Source organism: Halichoeres trimaculatus, unplaced genomic scaffold (assembly GCF_033239565.1).
Source record: "Halichoeres trimaculatus isolate MK-OKI-2021-1 unplaced genomic scaffold, fHalTri1.1 fHalTri1_scaffold_6, whole genome shotgun sequence".
Taxonomy (NCBI): Eukaryota; Metazoa; Chordata; class Actinopteri; order Labriformes; family Labridae; genus Halichoeres; species Halichoeres trimaculatus.
Window position 1 is genome coordinate 28,541,155 of NW_027437184.1, and position 8,315 is coordinate 28,549,469.

The window sequence follows — 8,315 nt, forward strand, 5'->3', positions numbered from 1 at the left end:
GAGTAAATTCTGTGTCGACAGCAAACAGCGCGAGTCAAAAGTGCATGTTTTGTATAGCTCAGGAACGGAGTTTGGAATATCGGATGCAGACGAGAACAAGACGGTTAACAAGCAGGAGAACAAGAATAGATGTTAAAAGATGCCAGAAAACGAGCCGAGAATCACAACCCGAGAAACCAGCCACAAACCGTGAAATCGTACTGTGCAAACACTTTTTTTAAAGTCTAAAAAATAATGGAGGGATCTATTTTAGTGCTCTCTTTTCACACGTATGTTTTAGTGTCAGATTGCACATCTTGTTTTGCTGCAGGAACTGATGAAATCAGTTGGTGTATTTGGCCATAAAACATGAGCTCAATCAGGTAGTGTGTGTTTGCGTGTGTGTATGTGTGAGTGAAAACTTTCCTTTGTTCTCCGTCCACCCACACATCCACAGTACCTGAGCTCCTGAGGCTGTCTCACCTCTTTCATCCATTCACTTTGAGCAGATTTTGGTAAATTGGCTCTTTCTGACTTCACCCCTTCAAACCTGCGCCTTGCAGCGGGTCGTGAGGCTGTCCGTCCTGACTCCTCCTCTGGGATTGTAAAGTGTTTTTAAAAAGCTGGAGGGAGAACCTGAGAAAGGCTTGTTCCTGTACCCGGGTGCTTTTAATCTTGCAGCCACTCACCACTTTAGCACTTCATGTTTTTTTATTTCATGTTCTACTCCATCAGCGTACGAGCTGTCCTGAATGTCAGCATCTTTCTGATGTTGGGGTTGGTTTTTAACGAGGTGACCACGGCAAAACAAAACAATCAAAGAAAATGTAACTTTCAGACATTCCTCCCTTTTCTCTCTCCTTTATAGGCCTTATGCACAAGCGAGCATGATGTATATCCAGTTAAGGTAAAAATCTGATGGCATGTAAACTTCCTGTTAACTTAGAGCGCCGTGCTACCAAATGATGATATCAAATGTTTGTCCTCAAATAATCCAAAACGCTGCATTATCGTAGTTGCTGTGTGATTAATATTAATTATGTTCACGTTTTTAATTGTGGCCTGATTTTTTATGCACTACAGGAGATTACGTGTGATTGTACAAAGGTTTCCTTTTCAAGACGGGGTGACAACTCTTTTAGCTATCTCCACATCACTGCTGTGTGGTGTAGGAAAGATATAACATGCTGAATGGATTAAAAATGAATCCCTTGTGAGGAAATTATGTACATTTGTTTGTGTGTTTAGTGGTAAAAGTTGATACTCTGCTGGAAAAAGTATTATCAGTGGATGCTAACTGCTAGCATGTTAATGGAATTTGTGATGTACGTTAGCACCCAACTAGCACCAAGTGCTCTGTAACGTTTTTCGTTGATTAAGAGCTATATAACATGTTGAATGGATTAAAAATGAATCTCTTGTGCGGGAGTATTACACTTGTTTGTGTGTTCAGTGATGAGAGTTGATATTTTGCTGGAAAAACAAAGTTTCATTGATGTATGCTACCTGCTAGCCTAGATATTGGCCGAGAGGCAACCTCCGGTCTAAGAATATGAGACATTGCTAAAGTGCTAATACCTGCTGTTTCTTCAATGTCCACTTGAGAATGGCGCCAGAAGTTCAGGATGTCGCGTACACACCAATCCAAAAAATAATGTTTTCAAAGCAGAAATTAACCTATTTACAGCCTGGTTCAAGAAACGTCTCCTGTCTGAGTCGTTAGTTTTACTATCGACACCCACTGGGCAGGGGGTGAATTTTTTTCTAACTCAGCAGTTCAGAGGACATTAAGATCACAAGCTTGCCCAATCAGAGGCACAGCTCATGGTCACGTGACCGACAGGCGCCCCATAGCTGTACGTGAAGCCCTTGCCCCTACCACTATGGCAGTGATAGCCGATGTGCTTTATTTTTTGTTTTAGTAACAGTGTTGTTGGAGATACCCAGGCAATTCTCTGTATATCATTAACAGAAACTTAAGGCAACTCAAGGAAACACCATATCTATTCAATCTCTGCCACCATAACACTGTCTACTGTCACTTTCTACTGCTTCTTTTGGTAACTGGAAATGCTCATGCCACCACATGCCAATGCGGAAGAGATCTGTGCATAGAGCCTATTCCCCCATGGAAGAAGGAGTCTCACCTCAGCTTCACCTCAGGGTGTGCTTCAGCCCAAACAGGCGTCTCACCCCAATTCTGTCTCCCTCTGTCTTATTACTAACACACCTCTACAGACTACTCTCTATGTTTTTTTTCTCTTTTTGTTTTATCTCTTGGATAAAGTAGATGGAGGAAGTTGTTCCAGGATGAGCCTCCCCGAGGTGTCATTGACCTAACTGTGAAAGTCTGCTAAAGGAAGTGCCCACTTGAAAGCCTGTAGATGTGTTGGCGCTCACTGCCTTTCTATGATTAAGGATGAGAAGGCTACTCGGGGCGTATACGGCAGCATGTTTCTGCCAAATGTCATGAGAAATTATGAGATTCACACACAAGCCTGCAAGAGGATTGTCAACCCTGCTGAACGTATATTTGATACATGAGTTTCAAAGGCTTCTGTCTCATCAAGATGATAAATAGTTTCTTTCTTTATCATTCCTCTACTGGCAGCTGAAGTTAAATTTTGTCCCTTTTCAAAATGACTGCTCTTGTTAAATCATCAAAACACTTTTATTCATAAAAGTAGTCGAAGTAAGAGTGACATCGAAATCTTTACTCATTCTCTGCACATAGTATTTTAGCTATCTGTGCCCCATTGGTCAGACTTTTAAGGGTTAAAGGCTGTGTTGTGCTTTTCGCACGAAAGTGACGCACAAGATCTGTGCGAGAGAACGCGTAAGGCTTTTATGCTTTTAGACATCCCGCATGGCGTCCGTTGATGCCATTCCCAAACTGCAGGGGGCAGTGTATCACAAACATTCAGAAGAAGTTTCCCTTTGTTTACAACATATTTACCAAGCTGCAACCTCTGGTCTAAGAATGTTAGACGATGCTGAAGTGCTAAAATCTGCTGTTTCTTGAGTGTTAGCTTGAGGCTGGCTCCAGAAGTACCAGAAGTCACAAACACACCAAGCCAAAAAAAGGTGTCTTTACAAGAAATTAACCTATTTACAGCCTGGTTCAAAAAACGTCTCCCGTATGAGTCGATAGTTTTACTATTGGCACACACTGTAGGGGCGTTCATCATTTTCTAACTCGGCTGTTCAGAGGATGTTAAGATCGGGAGCTCGCCCAATCAGAGGCACAGCTCAGGGTCACGTGACCGACAGGTGCCCTATAGCTGTAAGCGAAGCCCTTGCCACTACCAATATGGCCGCTATAGCCGATGTGCTTCATTTTCCATTTCAGGAACAGACAGGTGACGTCAGGGAGACTACGTCCATGTTTTATACAGTCAATGGTATTTACATAGCTGTCCCAGTGATTTTTCCAGGTTCTTTGTGTGAAGAGTCATACAGAAGCCTGTTTTTCTGCACTCTGACCACTAGGAGACCCTGTTCCTCCGTCATCTTGCCCTCGTGACTCCAGTGGCGTGGCGTGGAGATTTTTTTTGAGGAAGCCAAGTGAGACAAAAGCCTCTTATCTGTATTTTTTTAGGGAGTGGGGTACATAAAAGGCTATGTTGCAGTTTGTATCGCTATTTCATGTAACGGAACGACCTGTTAGAGTGCCCAGAGAGCGCTCGTTTTACTTACTTTGAACACCGACACACACCCTTTCATTCTCCCACCCTCACTCACTCATTCACAAATGTACATTGTCCTCTTGACTTAGCTTAAACATCGTATTAATTAATTCAACCGCCCACTTAAACACACAACCGGCCGCTTCATGCACACTGCTAATGTGCTAACCTCCCTGATTTCATTCAGTGGCTCGAGGATGACGATACTGTGATTTGATTGGTTTGAAGCCAAAGACGGGGTGGCTTCCCTTGGCACAATCTTGGTCAATCACAGGTGAGCAGTGTCATGACCACGGCCTCATCTGATTGACTGAATAATTCTTGTTTTTTTTCACCAAGGGATGCCAACTCTGCTTGGCTTCCTTGCGGACAACAGCGTGCCGTATCGTATTTTCACCAGGCATTCGCCACAGAACATTAAGGAGGGCGCTGTTTTACACATTGTAAAATGCTCAATAACTAGAGGAGAGGAATAAGGAAGAGATGACGGTGACAAAACACAGAAGAAGTATCGAAACTGTTAAAAAGGAATATTTTCATGAAATCACAGCTACAGTCTAAAAAAAGAGAGGAAGCATGGCTTCCCTTGGCCTCCGGGAGGAAACGCCACTGTGTGACTCCGTCCGGCAGGTTAAATATTTTCGAGTGTGAGCGGCGCAGAGATTTTCTGCCTGAGAAGGACCGTGCGAGGGGGAGTAGGTGTGAACATGATGTCATTTGTCCACACAAAGCCGCACGGACCCCACGGAGCATAAATCAACCTTAAAGAGAGCTACGTATGCAAACTGAACAGCTATGCATGTGTGTTTGCAAGTGCTTTCACAGCAACCACATCACAACTTTAGTGAAAAGGGAACTCATAGCATCATATTGACACCTAGAAATAAACGAATAAATAAAGTACAGCTTTTGATCAGATAAAGGATGCTAAAGAAGGAAAATCCAGGACTTGGGGCTCAGGGCTGAAGCGTAAAGGGGAACTCTTTTGCAGAAGCTGAAGACTGTTTCTGTCCTTGAATTCTTAACACAGTCTATCACATATTAATAAAAATTTACGTGTCACATCTCATTTAAATTTCTCATTCACATGAACCAAAGGGAGCACTGCTCCAAGGGCATTTGATTAAATAAATCAATCAATAAATAAATAGATAAATAAATAAGTACTGTTATCTCAAGGGATTCAATCTAAAAGTGCAGCTACATGACTGTTTATCCTCACGTTCATCTTTTCACTCACACTTCACACTGTTTGATGACTGTCTTTTTTTGTCCAATCATAACTGAAGGACTGTATTACTGTAGCCAATCACATCCAGGGACACTGATGTGACCGTGCACATCTGCTGACTGGCAGAAGGTTCTGGCCAAAGTTTTCAGAGCCCCCGTGCACAGGAAACCTGATCAGGCACTGGGTCTGTTTCTGCACACACTCAGAACGCGGTTTTCTCCCCACAGGCTGCAAAGTTTCACCCACAAGCTCAGAAATGTTGAATTCCAGTGCTGTGAAAGCGATCATTCAGTGTGTCCTTACAGATCTTCTTGTGTGAATCCCTCATGTTCTGAGAAGATTTGGCAGAGATACGCTGACTTAGACGAAGTGGAGGGTTAGGTTGTGTCATCGTGATCAATACCTGGAGCTCACAGTGACAGAGCTGGGGTCTTTGAAGGCAGCAGTGCTGAACGGTGGTGGCGGCTACTGCTGGCTGTTGTGCAGTGTGTCTTTTCATGTGTTCTTTTTGCAATTGCAGTGAGTTATCCTCGCTGTTTCCATTATGGGAAAGGCATTCTTTCTTTATACAAGTCACCGCAAAAACTGAAATCTAAGCATTTTTGTCTTTTCATTTCTTGTAATAAGAGAGTTCTCTGGACTTTTCAGGAGGGAGTTGCTTATTTTAAGCCTAATTTTTACTCAAAATTAGACAGAAACACTTTGATTTCAGGTTTTGCAGTGCAGGACATTTCGGACACAAAAGTCAAGCCGTGTCTTTGGTTTTACACTTGATGGCCTCATAGTTAACACGCAGACTCACTGTGCGTACAATAAAAGTAGCATCTCTTACATCTTAGAGCGATCTTATTTTACTACACACTGCAAAAAAAAATTAAATCAATCAAGTGTTTTGGTTAAAATTTTCTGTAAAAAAGTCTTTTTAGACTTAATATGAGCCACATTCACCTAAGCAGTCCAGAAAAATGTCCTATTTTAAGTTATTTAAAGACAAAAATAAGGTCTGTATTGTTGCAATGAGTAAAAAAAAAAAAAAACGCTGGTGAGGTAAGAAAATTTTACTTGTATTAAGACATTATTCCATTCTTGAAAATCACATTTCTCTAACCCCACCTCAGACCTCATTTTTGCTTTTAAACAACTTGAAATAAGACACTTTTCTGGACTGGTGAAGTGAATGTGGCTCATATTAAGTCCAAAAAGACATTTTTCACTGAAATAAGACAAAAAAAATTGGTAAGATTTCAGCTTTTGCAGTGATCGAACTTTCTGTTAGTCAGACGAACGTCAGTACCCTGCAGATAAAGATCTACCTCCTTTGTTGGAAAGATTTTAGGACAATACGCAGTGCAAAGGAGGGAGTGTATTTAATATATGCAGCTGTATCTTCTGCAGTGTGAATATGCATGAGAGAGAAGTGTGAGATAATCCTCTGAGCACTTCTGACAGTTTGGCAGCGATGTGCAGGAGACCGTCGAAAGTCTAATAGAAAGATTTACATTTTTAGAGAGCTGAGCGGAGCAGAGACTGACAGAGTTCACATCAGGAAATACAAGTTGAAGAGTGACAAGAGGAAACACTTTAGTGAGACTCTTAATGCTTCTTATGAAACACCAATGATGCATCATGGATTGAAATGGTTGTGATCATCTGATGAAGGTGAAGTCAAGGGTCAGGTCTGCTTCCTGTCCTCAGAGTCAGAAACTATCACAGATATCTGAACAAACTACCAGAGAACTACAGGTCTGCTGAAACTCACTTCTTTAAATCAAGGGTTTCATGCTTTCAGGTGATCAAACACACACATTTCTCCAAGTCCTCCCTCCAGTTTGCATCCTCAACCCCCTGACGCTGCTAAATAAATGACCCCTCATCATGAAACTTCTCTGTAAGTCACCACACACTCAGCAGAAGGTGACACAAGCTCATCTCCGTCTCCTTCAACATGCAGAGAAATCAAACAAAGCACAAAATGACACAGAGAGGAATCACGTCCTGTCTGCTCCTGCTGCAGGTTTCAAAGAGGGAAATTGCTCAGACCTTCACTGGAGTCTGGATCAGCTCAGCATCCACGTCCCTGCACGGCGTCCTCTCCTCCTCCTCCTCCTCCTCCTCTGCTGCCTCTGAGCTCACACGATCTCATCAACGCAGATTGAAAAACCCTCTCAGGGGTGTCGCCGCCTTCCACACATGATCACTGAACCCCCTGCGTGAATGAACAGAGCTTACAGATGTAGCTGCGTGTCAGAGGAAGAGCTGCAGAGCTGTCGCTGTGCTCCGGTGCTCACAGACTGAGATGTGAGAGAAGAAGAGAGGGCAGCTTATTTAGCATGAAACCCTCCCTCCCTCTGTTTTACTCCCCTCCTCCTCCTCCTGACGCTCTTCCTCTCTCTGTTACTCTGTCTCTCCTCTCTTTTCACCTTTTTGCTTCTTCTATTTGGCTCCCAGCCTGTAACAACACCCTCTCCGTCCTTTCCCTCAGCAGTAATGCCAGTGATTGTGCGTTTGGAGGCAGACTTGGCTCGATTCGAGGCATCTGTCGCTGCATTTCTGTGGGACTGAGGGAGTCTCTGCTTTGAGGGGAAACACCAGCTCCCCCTTCTCTGTGAAACAGGCAGCTACTGGCATCAACCAGAGAGGATCACTAGGCTGAAGAGGAGCAGGAAGACGGATCTGAAGATACAGCAGTTATCAGCTACAGTGTGTTTTATAAAGATGAAATAATCCTATGAACCCAGCAGTGAGACTCTGAAAAAGCACCTTCTTAACGTGGGACACGATTATATTTTCTGACATTGACATATCGCCCTCCAGGTGCCATTAAGTGCTGCTTTTCCTCTTTTTGAAAGGTGTGACATTTAGCAGAAGTGCAAAGCCGCTGAAGCTAATCCACCAAACTTCAGCCTAACCTTTTCTAAATGATGGTTTGTGGCCACGCGTCACATGACTCATGTGAGAAAAATAATGGTCCAACGTCTCAGTGGGAGAGTTAAGACCACCAGCAGTGTGTGCATTCGTGGACTCTGCCGTGAACTTTGGGGATTAATGGTGAGAAAACTCTGTTGTTGTTGATGATTTGTGCTCCTCCGTCAAGAAATGATAAAGTAAACCCCATCCCCCACCCTCAAAGCAAAAAAATCAGATTATTTTTCTCTTTATTTTCTCCTTCTGTTCACCTCAGGAGGGGAAACGTTCACCATCTGCTGCAGGTGTTTTTAACCTTCTCTGTAAGTCTTTATTTATTCCTCTAGAAGCACATTTTAATTACTATATTGGCATAAGCTTACAAAGGAAAAGGTCAAAACGTCACAACAGGCCTTCATTAAAAATAACTGGTAAATAAAAGTTAGATACAGAGATCGATGTCTGCAGATGCTGAGATCATTTCCAGGGTTTGCTTTTAAGAAGATAAACACATT

The 8,315-nt window shown here is 42.9% G+C and overlaps 1 protein-coding gene across 1 annotated transcript in view; it reads right to left on the reverse strand.

The window, feature by feature from the left end:
• The window catches only part of b3gat1b (beta-1,3-glucuronyltransferase 1 (glucuronosyltransferase P) b), a 68,396-nt gene extending 61,192 nt beyond the window's left edge, over positions 1–7,204 (reverse strand). Inside the window, exon 1 of the mRNA XM_074672157.1 lies at positions 6,937–7,204. The gene's annotated coding sequence lies outside the window, so the exon portion shown is untranslated. The remainder of the gene's footprint in view (positions 1–6,936) is intronic.
• Positions 7,205–8,315: the final 1,111 nt, after the last annotated feature.